The sequence below is a fragment of the Hypanus sabinus genome (assembly GCF_030144855.1).
Source record: "Hypanus sabinus isolate sHypSab1 chromosome 1 unlocalized genomic scaffold, sHypSab1.hap1 SUPER_1_unloc_4, whole genome shotgun sequence".
NCBI classification, from domain to species: Eukaryota; Metazoa; Chordata; class Chondrichthyes; order Myliobatiformes; family Dasyatidae; genus Hypanus; species Hypanus sabinus.
In genome coordinates, this window is record NW_026778911.1 from 454,872 (window position 1) to 467,820 (window position 12,949).

The following is a 12,949-nucleotide window of genomic DNA, read 5'->3' on the forward strand; positions in this document are numbered from 1 at the left end:
AGTGAGGGGAAGAGAGAGACACTCTCACACTGGGACCTTCCTCGGGGAGTAGTGAGTGAGGTGAAGATAGAGAGACTCACACACAGAGACCTTCCTCGGGGAGTAGTGAGAGAGGGGAAGAGAGAGACACTGTCACACAGAGACCTTCCTCGGGGAGTAGTGAGTGAGAGGAAGATAGAGACACTCACAAACAGAGACCTTCCTCGGGGAGTAGTGAGTGAGGGGAAGAGAGAGAGACTCACACACAGAGACCTTCCTCGGGGAGTAGTGAGTGAGGGGAAGAGAGAGAGACTCACACACAGAGACCTTCCTCGGGGAGTAGTGAGTGAGTGGAAGAGAGAGTCACTCACACACAGAGACCTTCCTCGGGGAGTAGTGAGTGAGGGGAAGAGAGAGACACTCTCACACAGGGACCTTTCTCGGGGAGTAGTGAGTGAGGGGAAGAGAGAGACGCTCACACACAGTGACCTTCCTCTGGGAGTAGTGAGTGAGGGGAAGAGAGAGACAATCACACACAGAAACGCTCCTCCGAGAGTAGTGAGTGAGGGGACGAGAGAGACACTCACACACAGAGACCTTCCTCTGGGAGTAGTGAGTGAGGGGAAGAGAGACACTCACACACAGAGACCTTCCTCGGGGAGTAGTGAGTGAGGGGAAAAGAGAGACACTCTCACACAGGGACCTTCCTCGGGGAGTAGTGAGTGAGGGGAAGATAGAGAGACTCACACACAGAGACCTTCCTCGGGGAGTAGTGAGAGAGCGGAAGAGAGAAACTCACACACAGAGACCCTCCTCGGGGAGTACTGAGTGAGGGGAAGAGAGACACTCACACACAGAGACCCTCCTTGAGGAGTAGTGAGTGAGGGGAAGAGAGAGACACTCACACACACAGACCCTCCTCGGGGAGTAGTGAGTGAGTGGAAGAGAGAGACACTCACGCACACAGACCTTCCTCTGGGAGTAGTGAGTGAGGGGAAGAAAGAGACACTCACACACAGAGACCTTCCTCTTGGAGTAGTGAGTGAGGGGAAGAGAGACACTCACACACAGAGACCTTCCTCGGGGAGTAGTGAGTGAGGGGAAGAGAGAGACACTCTCACACAGGGACCTTCCTCGGGGAGTAGTGAGTGAGGGGAAGATAGAGAGACTCACACACAGAGACCTTCCTCGGGGAGTAGTGAGAGAGGGGAAGAGAGACACTCACACACAGAGACCCTCCTCGGGGAGTAGTGAGTGGGGGGAAGAGAGAGAGACTCACACACAGAGACCTTTCTCGTGGAGTAGTGAGTGAGGGGAAGAGAGAGACACTCACACACAGAGACCTTCCTCGGGGAGTAGTGAGTGAGGGGAAGAGAGAGACACTCACACACAGAGACCTTCCTCGGGGAGTAGTGAGTGAGGGGAAGAAAGAGACACTCACACACAGAGACCTTCCTCTTGGAGTAGTGAGTGAGGGGAAGAGAGACGCTCACACACAGTGACCTTCCTCGGGGAGTAGTGAGTGAGGGGAAGAGAGAGACACTCTCACACTGGGACATTCCTCGGGGAGTAGTGAGTGAGGTGAAGATAGAGAGACTCACACACAGAGACCTTCCTCGGGGAGTAGTGAGAGAGGGGAAGAGAGAGACACTGTCACACAGAGACCTTCCTCGGGGAGTAGTGAGTGAGAGGAAGATAGAGACACTCACAAACAGAGACCTTCCTCGGGGAGTAGTGAGTGAGGGGAAGAGAGAGAGACTCACACACAGAGACCTTCCTCGGGGAGTAGTGAGTGAGTGGAAGAGAGAGTCACTCACACACAGAGACCTTCCTTGGGGAGTAGTGAGTGAGGAGAAGAGAGAGACGCTGTCACACAGAGACCTTCCTCGGGGAGTAGTGAGTGAGGGGAAGAGAGAGACACTCTCACACAGGGACCTTTCTCGGGGAGTAGTGAGTGAGGGGAAGAGAGAGACGCTCACACACAGAGACCTTCCTCTTGGAGTAGTGAGTGAGGGGAAGAGAGACACTCACACACAGAGACCTTCCTCGGGGAGTAGTGAGTGAGGGGAAAAGAGAGACACTCTCACACAGGGACCTTCCTCGGGGAGTAGTGAGTGAGGGGAAGATAGAGAGACTCACACACAGAGACCTTCCTCGGGGAGTAGTGAGAGAGCGGAAGAGAGAAACTCACACACAGAGACCCTCCTCGGGGAGTAGTGAGTGAGGGGAAGAGAGAGACACTCACACACAGAGACCTTTCTCGTGGAGTAGTGAGTGAGGGGAAGAGAGAGACACTCACACACAGAGACCTTCCTTGGGGAGTAGTGAGTGCGGGGAAGAGAGAGACACTCACACACAGAGACCTTCCTCGGGGAGTAGTGAGTGAGGGGAAGAAAGTGACACTCACACACAGAGACCTTCCTCTTGGAGTAGTGAGTGAGGGGAAGAGAGACGCTCACACACAGTGACCTTCCTCGGGGAGTAGTGAGTGAGGGGAAGAGAGAGACACTCTCACACAGGGACCTTCCTCGGGGAGTAGTGAGTGAGGTGAAGATAGAGAGACTCACACACAGAGACCTTCCTCGGGGAGTAGTGAGAGAGGGGAAGAGAGAGACACTGTCACACAGAGACCTTCCTCGGGGAGTAGTGAGTGAGGGGAAGATAGAGACACTCACAAACAGAGACCTTCCTCGGGGAGTAGTGAGTGAGGGGAAGAGAGACGCTCACACACAGTGACCTTCCTCGGGGAGTAGTGAGTGAGGGGAAGAGAGAGACACTCTCACACAGGGACCTTCCTCGGGGAGTAGTGAGTGAGGTGAAGATAGAGAGACTCACACACAGAGACCTTCCTCGGGGAGTAGTGAGAGAGGGGAAGAGAGAGACACTGTCACACAGAGACCTTCCTCGGGGAGTAGTGAGTGAGGGGAAGATAGAGACACTCACAAACAGAGACCTTCCTCGGGGAGTAGTGAGTGAGGGGAAGAGAGACGCTCACACACAGTGACCTTCCTCGGGGAGTAGTGAGTGAGGGGAAGAGAGAGACACTCTCACACTGGGACCTTCCTCGGGGAGTAGTGAGTGAGGTGAAGATAGAGAGACTCACACACAGAGACCTTCCTCGGGGAGTAGTGAGTGAGGGGAAGAGGGAGACACTCACACACAGAGACCTTCCTCGGGGAGTAGTGTGTGAGGGGAAGAGAGAGACACTCACACACAGAGACCTTTCTCGTGGAGTAGTGAGTGAGGGGAAGAGAGAGACGCTCACACACAGTGACCTTCCTCTGGGAGTAGTGAGTGAGGGGAAGAGAGAGACAATCACACACAGAAACTCTCCTCCGAGAGTAGTGAGTGAGGGGACGAGAGAGACACTCACACACAGAGACCCTCCTCGGGGAGTAGTGATTGAGGGGAAGAGAGACACTCACACTCAGAGACCTACCTCCAGGAGTAGTCAGTGAGGGTAAGAGAGAGACACTCACACACAGAGACCCTCCTCGGGGAGTTGTGAGTGAGGGGAAGAGAGACACTCACACACAGAGACCCTCCTCGGGGAGTACTGAGTGAGGGGAAGAGAGACACTCACACACAGAGACCCTCCTCGGGGAGTACTGAGTGAGGGGAAGAGAGACACTCACACACAGAGACCCTCCTTGAGGAGTAGTGAGTGAGGGGAAGAGAGAGACACTCACACACACAGACCATCCTCGGGGAGTCGTGAGTGAGTGGAAGAGAGAGACACTCACGCACACAGACCTTCCTCTGGGAGTAGTGAGTGAGGGGAAGAGGGAGACACTCACACACAGAGACCTTCCTCGGGGAGTAGTGAGTGAGGGGAAGAAAGAGACACTCACACACAGAGACCTTCCTCTTGGAGTAGTGAGTGAGGGGAAGAGAGACGCTCACACACAGTGACCTTCCTCGGGGAGTAGTGAGTGAGGGGAAGAGAGAGACACTCTCACACAGGGACCTTCCTCGGGGAGTAGTGAGTGAGGTGAAGATAGAGAGACTCACACACAGAGACCTTCCTCGGGGAGTAGTGAGAGAGGGGAAGAGAGAGACACTGTCACACAGAGACCTTCCTCGGGGAGTAGTGAGTGAGGGGAAGATAGAGACACTCACAAACAGAGACCTTCCTCGTGGAGTAGTGAGTGAGGGGAAGAGAGACGCTCACACACAGTGACCTTCCTCGGGGAGTAGTGAGTGAGGGGAAGAGAGAGACACTCTCACACTGGGACCTTCCTCGGGGAGTAGTGAGTGAGGGGAAGAGAGAGACACTCACACACAGAGACCTTCCTCGGGGAGTAGTGAGTGAGGTGAAGATAGAGAGACTCACACACAGAGACCTTCCTCGGGGAGTAGTGAGTGAGGGGAAGAGAGAGACACTCACAGACAGAAACCTTCCTCGGGGAGTAGTGAGTGAGGGGAAGAGGGAGACACTCACACACAGAGACCTTCCTCGGGGAGTAGTGTGTGAGGGGAAGAGAGAGACACTCACACACAGAGACCTTTCTCGTGGAGTAGTGAGTGAGGGGAAGAGAGAGACGCTCACACACAGAGACCTTCCTCTGGGAGTAGTGAGTGAGGGGAAGAGAGAGACAATCACACACAGAAACCCTCCTCCGAGAGTAGTGAGTGAGGGGACGAGAGAGACACTCACACACAGAGACCCTCCTCGGGGAGTAGTGATTGAGGGGAAGAGAGACACTCACACTCAGAGACCTACCTCCAGGAGTAGTCAGTGAGGGTAAGAGAGAGACACTCACACACAGAGACCCTCCTCGGGGAGTTGTGAGTGAGGGGAAGAGAGACACTCACACACAGAGACCCTCCTCGGGGAGTACTGAGTGAGGGGAAGAGAGACACTCACACACAGAGACCCTCCTCGGGGAGTACTGAGTGAGGGGAAGAGAGACACTCACACACAGAGACCCTCCTTGAGGAGTAGTGAGTGAGGGGAAGAGAGAGACACTCACACACACAGACCCTCCTCGGGGAGTAGTGAGTGAGTGGAAGAGAGAGACACTCACGCACACAGACCTTCCTCTGGGAGTAGTGAGTGAGGGGAAGAAAGAGACACTCACACACAGAGACCTTCCTCTTGGAGTAGTGAGTGAGGGGAAGAGAGACACTCACACACAGAGACCTTCCTCGGGGAGTAGTGAGTGAGGGGAAGAGAGAGACACTCTCACACAGGGACCTTCCTCGGGGAGTAGTGAGTGAGGGGAAGATAGAGAGACTCACACACAGAGACCTTCCTCGGGGAGTAGTGAGAGAGGGGAAGAGAGACACTCACACACAGAGACCCTCCTCGGGGAGTAGTGAGTGGGGGGAAGAGAGAGAGACTCACACACAGAGACCTTTCTCGTGGAGTAGTGAGTGAGGGGAAGAGAGAGACACTCACACACAGAGACCTTCCTCGGGGAGTAGTGAGTGAGGGGAAGAGAGAGACACTCACACACAGAGACCTTCCTCGGGGAGTAGTGAGTGAGGGGAAGAAAGAGACACTCACACACAGAGACCTTCCTCTTGGAGTAGTGAGTGAGGGGAAGAGAGACGCTCACACACAGTGACCTTCCTCGGGGAGTAGTGAGTGAGGGGAAGAGAGAGACACTCTCACACTGGGACCTTCCTCGGGGAGTAGTGAGTGAGGTGAAGATAGAGAGACTCACACACAGAGACCTTCCTCGGGGAGTAGTGAGAGAGGGGAAGAGAGAGACACTGTCACACAGAGACCTTCCTCGGGGAGTAGTGAGTGAGAGGAAGATAGAGACACTCACAAACAGAGACCTTCCTCGGGGAGTAGTGAGTGAGGGGAAGAGAGAGAGACTCACACACAGAGACCTTCCTCGGGGAGTAGTGAGTGAGTGGAAGAGAGAGTCACTCACACACAGAGACCTTCCTTGGGGAGTAGTGAGTGAGGAGAAGAGAGAGACGCTGTCACACAGAGACCTTCCTCGGGGAGTAGTGAGTGAGGGGAAGAGAGAGACACTCTCACACAGGGACCTTTCTCGGGGAGTAGTGAGTGAGGGGAAGAGAGAGACGCTCACACACAGTGACCTTCCTCTGGGAGTAGTGAGTGAGGGGAAGAGAGAGACAATCACACACAGAAACCCTCCTCCGAGAGTAGTGAGTGAGGGGACGAGAGAGACATTCACACACAGAGACCTTCCTCTGGGAGTAGTGAGTGAGGGGAAGAAAGAGACACTCACACACAGAGACCTTCCTCTTGGAGTAGTGAGTGAGGGGAAGAGAGACACTCACACACAGAGACCTTCCTCGGGGAGTAGTGAGTGAGGGGAAGAGAGAGACACTCTCACACAGGGACCTTCCTCGGGGAGTAGTGAGTGAGGGGAAGATAGAGAGACTCACACACAGAGACCTTCCTCGGGGAGTAGTGAGAGAGGGGAAGAGAGAAACTCACACACAGAGACCCTCCTCGGGGAGTAGTGAGTGAGGGGAAGAGAGAGACACTCACACACAGAGACCTTTCTCGTGGAGTAGTGAGTGAGGGGAAGAGAGAGACACTCACACACAGAGACCTTCCTTGGGGAGTAGTGAGTGCGGGGAAGAGAGAGACACTCACACACAGAGACCTTCCTCGGGGAGTAGTGAGTGAGCGGAAGAAAGAGACACTCACACACAGAGACCTTCCTCTTGGAGTAGTGAGTGAGGGGAAGAGAGACGCTCACACACAGTGGCCTTCCTCGGGGAGTAGTGAGTGAGGGGAAGAGAGAGACACTCTCACACAGGGACCTTCCTCGGGGAGTAGTGAGTGAGGTGAAGATAGAGAGACTCACACACAGAGACCTTCCTCGGGGAGTAGTGAGAGAGGGGAAGAGAGAGACACTGTCACACAGAGACCTTCCTCGGGGAGTAGTGAGTGAGGGGAAGAGAGAGACAATCACACACAGAAACCCTCCTCCGAGAGTAGTGAGTGAGAGGACGAGAGAGACACTAACACACAGAGACCCTCCTCGGGGAGTAGTGATTGAGGGGAAGAGAGACACTCACACTCAGAGACCTACCTCCAGGAGTAGTCAGTGAGGGTAAGAGAGAGACACTCACACACAGAGACCCTCCTCGGGGAGTTATGAGTGAGGGGAAGAGAGACACTCACACACAGAGACCTTCCTCGGGGAGTAGTGAGTGAGGGGAAGAGAGAGACACTCACACACAGAGCCCTTCCTCGGGGAGTAGTGAGTGAGGGGATGAGAGAGACACTCACGCACACAGACCTTCCTCGGGGAGTAGTGAGTGAGGGGAAGAAAGAGACACTCACACACAGAGACCTTCCTCTTGGAGTAGTGAGTGAGGGGAAGAGAGACACTCACACACAGAGACCTTCCTCGGGGAGTAGTGAGTGAGGGGAAGAGAGAGACACTCACACACAGAGACCTTCCTCGGGGAGTAGTGAGTGAGGGGAAGATAGAGAGACTCACACACAGAGACCTTCCTCGGGGAGTAGTGAGAGAGGGGAAGAGAGACACTCACACACAGAGACCCTCCTCGGGGAGTAGTGAGTGGGGGGAAGAGAGAGAGACTCACACACAGAGACCTTTCTCGTGGAGTAGTGAGTGAGGGGAAGAGAGAGACACTCACACACAGAGACCTTCCTCGGGGAGTAGTGAGTGAGGGGAAGAGAGAGACACTCACACACAGAGACCTTCCTCGGGGAGTAGTGAGTGAGGGGAAGAAAGAGACACTCACACACAGAGACCTTCCTCTTGGAGTAGTGAGTGAGGGGAAGAGAGACGCTCACACACAGTGAACTTCCTCGGGGAGTAGTGAGTGAGGGGAAGAGAGAGACACTCTCACACTGGGACCTTCCTCGGGGAGTAGTGAGTGAGGTGAAGATAGAGAGACTCACACACAGAGACCTTCCTCGGGGAGTAGTGAGAGAGGGGAAGAGAGAGACACTGTCACACAGAGACCTTCCTCGGGGAGTAGTGAGTGAGGGGAAGATAGAGACACTCACAAACAGAGACCTTCCTCGGGGAGTAGTGAGTGAGGGGAAGAGAGAGAGACTCACACACAGAGACCTTCCTCGGGGAGTAGTGAGTGAGTGGAAGAGAGAGTCACTCACACACAGAGACCTTCCTTGGGGAGTAGTGAGTGAGGAGAAGAGAGAGACGCTGTCACACAGAGACCTTCCTCGGGGAGTAGTGAGTGAGGGGAAGAGAGAGAGACTCACACACAGAGACCTTCCTCGGGGAGTAGTGAGTGAGGGGAAGAGAGAGTCACTCACACACAGTGACCATCCTCGGGGAGTAGTGAGAGAGGGGAAGAGAGACACTCACACACTGAGACCTACCTCGGGGATTAATGAGTGAGGGGAAGAGAGAGACACTCACACACAGAGACCCTCCTCGGGGAGTACTGAGTGAGGGGAAGAGAGACACTCACACACAGAGACCCTCCTCGGGGAGTACTGAGTGAGGGGAAGAGAGACACTCACACACAGAGACCCTCCTTGAGGAGTAGTGAGTGAGGGGAAGAGAGAGACACTCACACACACAGACCCTCCTCGGGGAGTAGTGAGTGAGTGGAAGAGAGAGACACTCACGCACACAGACCTTCCTCTGGGAGTAGTGAGTGAGGGGAAGAAAGAGACACTCACACACAGAGACCTTCCTCTTGGAGTAGTGAGTGAGGGGAAGAGAGACACTCACACACAGAGACCTTCCTCGGGGAGTAGTGAGTGAGGGGAAGAGAGAGACACTCTCACACAGGGACCTTCCTCGGGGAGTAGTGAGTGAGGGGAAGATAGAGAGACTCACACACAGAGACCTTCCTCGGGGAGTAGTGAGAGAGGGGAAGAGAGACACTCACACACAGAGACCCTCCTCGGGGAGTAGTGAGTGAGGGGAAGAGAGAGACACTCACACACAGAGACCTTTCTCGTGGAGTAGTGAGTGAGGGGAAGAGAGAGACACTCACACACAGAGACCTTCCTTGGGGAGTAGTGAGTGAGGGGAAGAGAGAGACACTCACACACAGAGACCTTCTTCGGGGAGTAGTGAGTGAGGGGAAGAAAGAGACACTCACACACAGAGACCTTCCTCTTGGAGTAGTGAGTGAGGGGAAGAGAGACACTCTCACACAGGGACCTTCCTCGGGGTGTAGTGAGTGAGGTGAAGATAGAGAGACTCACACACAGAGACCTTCCTCGGGGAGTAGTGAGAGAGGGGAAGAGAGAGACACTGTCACACAGAGACCTTCCTCGGGGAGTAGTGAGTGAGGGGAAGATAGAGACACTCACAAACAGAGACCTTCCTCGGGGAGTAGTGAGTGAGGGGAAGAGAGACGCTCACACACAGTGACCTTCCTCGGGGAGTAGTGAGTGAGGGGAAGAGAGAGACACTCTCACACTGGGACCTTCCTCGGGGAGTAGTGAGTGAGGGGAAGAGAGAGAGACTCACACACAGAGACCTTCCTCGGGGAGTAGTGAGTGAGTGGAAGAGAGAGTCACTCACACACAGAGACCTTCCTTGGGGAGTAGTGAGTGAGGAGAAGAGAGAGACGCTGTCACACTGAGACCTACCTTGGGGATTAATGAGTGAGGGGAAGAGAGAGACACTCACACACAGAGACCCTCCTCGGGGAGTACTGAGTGAGGGGAAGAGAGACACTCACACACAGAGACCCTCCTCGGGGAGTACTGAGTGAGGGGAAGAGAGACACTCACACACAGAGACCCTCCTTGAGGAGTAGTGAGTGAGTGGAAGAGAGAGACACTCACGCACACAGACCTTCCTCTGGGAGTAGTGAGTGAGGGGAAGAAAGAGACACTCACACACAGAGACCTTCCTCTTGGAGTAGTGAGTGAGGGGAAGAGAGACACTCACACACAGAGACCTTCCTCGGGGAGTAGTGAGTGAGGGGAAGAGAGAGACACTCTCACACAGGGACCTTCCTCGGGGAGTAGTGAGTGAGGGGAAGATAGAGAGACTCACACACAGAGACCTTCCTCGGGGAGTAGTGAGAGAGGGGAAGAGAGACACTCACACACAGAGACCCTCCTCGGGGAGTAGTGAGTGAGGGGAAGAGAGAGACACTCACACACAGAGACCTTTCTCGTGGAGTAGTGAGTGAGGGGAAGAGAGAGACACTCACACACAGAGACCTTCCTTGGGGAGTAGTGAGTGAGGGGAAGAGAGAGACACTCACACACAGAGACCTTCCTCGGGGAGTAGTGAGTGAGGGGAAGAAAGAGACACTCACACACAGAGACCTTCCTCTTGGAGTTGTGAGTGAGGGGAAGAGAGACGCTCACACACAGTGACCTTCCTCGGGGAGTAGTGAGTGAGGGGAAGAGAGAGATACTCTCACACAGGGACCTTCCTCGGGGAGTAGTGAGTGAGGTGAAGATTGAGAGACTCACACACAGAGACCTTCCTCGGGGAGTAGTGAGAGAGGGGAAGAGAGAGACACTGTCACACAGAGACCTTCCTCGGGGAGTAGTGAGTGAGGGGAAGATAGAGACACTCACAAACAGAGACCTTCCTCGGGGAGTAGTGAGTGAGGGGAAGAGAGAGAGACTCACACACAGAGACCTTCCTCGGGGAGTAGTGAGTGAGTGGAAGAGAGAGTCACTCACACACAGAGACCTTCCTTGGGGAGTAGTGAGTGAGGAGAAGAGAGAGACGCTGTCACACAGAGACCTTCCTCGGGGAGTAGTGAGTGAGGTGAAGAGAGAGAGACTCACACACAGAGACCTTCCTCGGGGAGTAGTGAGTGAGGGGAAGAGAGAGTCACTCACACACAGTGACCTTCCTCGGGGAGTAGTGAGAGAGGGGAAGAGAGACACTCACACACTGAGACCTACCTCGGGGATTAATGAGTGAGGGGAAGAGAGAGACACTCACACACAGAGACCCTCCTCGGGGAGTACTGAGTGAGGGGAAGAGAGACACTCACACACAGAGACCCTCCTCGGGGAGTACTGAGTGAGGGGAAGAGAGACACTCACACACAGAGACCCTCCTTGAGGAGTAGTGAGTGAGGGGAAGAGAGAGACACTCACACACACAGACCCTCCTCGGGGAGTAGTGAGTGAGTGGAAGAGAGAGACACTCACGCACACAGACCTTCCTCTGGGAGTAGTGAGTGAGGGGAAGAAAGAGACACTCACACACAGAGACCTTCCTCTTGGAGTAGTGAGTGAGGGGAAGAGAGACACTCACACACAGAGACCTTCCTCGGGGAGTAGTGAGTGAGGGGAAGAGAGAGACACTCTCACACAGGGACCTTCCTCGGGGAGTAGTGAGTGAGGGGAAGATAGAGAGACTCACACACAGAGACCTTCCTCGGGGAGTAGTGAGAGAGGGGAAGAGAGAGACACTCACACACAGAGACCTTTCTCGTGGAGTAGTGAGTGAGGGGAAGAGAGAGACACTCACACACAGAGACCTTCCTTGGGGAGTAGTGAGTGAGGGGAAGAGAGAGACACTCACACACAGAGACCTTCCTCGGGGAGTAGTGAGTGAGGGGAAGAAAGAGACACTCACACACAGAGACCTTCCTCTTGGAGTAGTGAGTGAGGGGAAGAGAGACGCTCACACACAGTGACCTTCCTCGGGGAGTAGTGAGTGAGGGGAAGAGAGAGACACTCTCACACAGGGACCTTCCTCGGGGAGTAGTGAGTGAGGTGAAGATAGAGAGACTCACACACAGAGACCTTCCTCGGGGAGTAGTGAGAGAGGGGAAGAGAGAGACACTGTCACACAGAGACCTTCCTCGGGGAGTAGTGAGTGAGGGGAAGATAGAGACACTCACAAACAGAGACCTTCCTCGGGGAGTAGTGAGTGAGGGGAAGAGAGACGCTCACACACAGTGACCTTCCTCGGGGAGTAGTGAGTGAGGGGAAGAGAGAGACACTCTCACACTGGGACCTTCCTCGGGGAGTAGTGAGTGAGGTGAAGATAGAGAGACTCACACACAGAGACCTTCCTCGGGGAGTAGTGAGAGAGGGGAAGAGAGAGACACTGTCACACAGAGACCTTCCTCGGGGAGTAGTGAGTGAGGGGAAGATAGAGACACTCACAAACAGAGACCTTCCTCGGGGAGTAGTGAGTGAGGGGAAGAGAGAGAGACTCACACACAGAGACCTTCCTCGGGGAGTAGTGAGTGAGTGGAAGAGAGAGTCACTCACACACAGAGACCTTCCTTGGGGAGTAGTGAGTGAGGAGAAGAGAGAGACGCTGTCACACAGAGACCTTCCTCGGGGAGTAGTGAGTGAGGGGAAGAGAGAGAGACTCACACACAGAGACCTTCCTCGGGGAGTAGTGAGTGAGGGGAAGAGAGAGTCAGTCACACACAGTGACCTTCCTCGGGGAGTAGTGAGAGAGGGGAAGAGAGACACTCACACACTGAGACCTACCTCGGGGATTAATGAGTGAGGGGAAGAGAGAGACACTCACACACAGAGACCCTCCTCGGGGAGTACTGAGTGAGGGGAAGAGAGACACTCACACACAGAGACCCTCCTCGGGGAGTACTGAGTGAGGGGAAGAGAGACACTCACACACAGAGACCCTCCTTGAGGAGTAGTGAGTGAGTGGAAGAGAGAGACACTCACGCACACAGACCTTCCTCTGGGAGTAGTGAGTGAGGGGAAGAAAGAGACACTCACACACAGAGACCTTCCTCTTGGAGTAGTGAGTGAGGGGAAGAGAGACACTCACACACAGAGACCTTCCTCGGGGAGTAGTGAGTGAGGGGAAGAGAGAGACACTCTCACACAGGGACCTTCCTCGGGGAGTAGTGAGTGAGGGGAAGATAGAGAGACTCACACACAGAGACCTTCCTCGGGGAGTAGTGAGAGAGGGGAAGAGAGACACTCACACACAGAGACCCTCCTCGGGGAGTAGTGAGTGAGGGGAAGAGAGAGACACTCACACACAGAGACCTTTCTCGTGGAGTAGTGAGTGAGGGGAAGAGAGAGACACTCACACACAGAGACCTTCCTTGG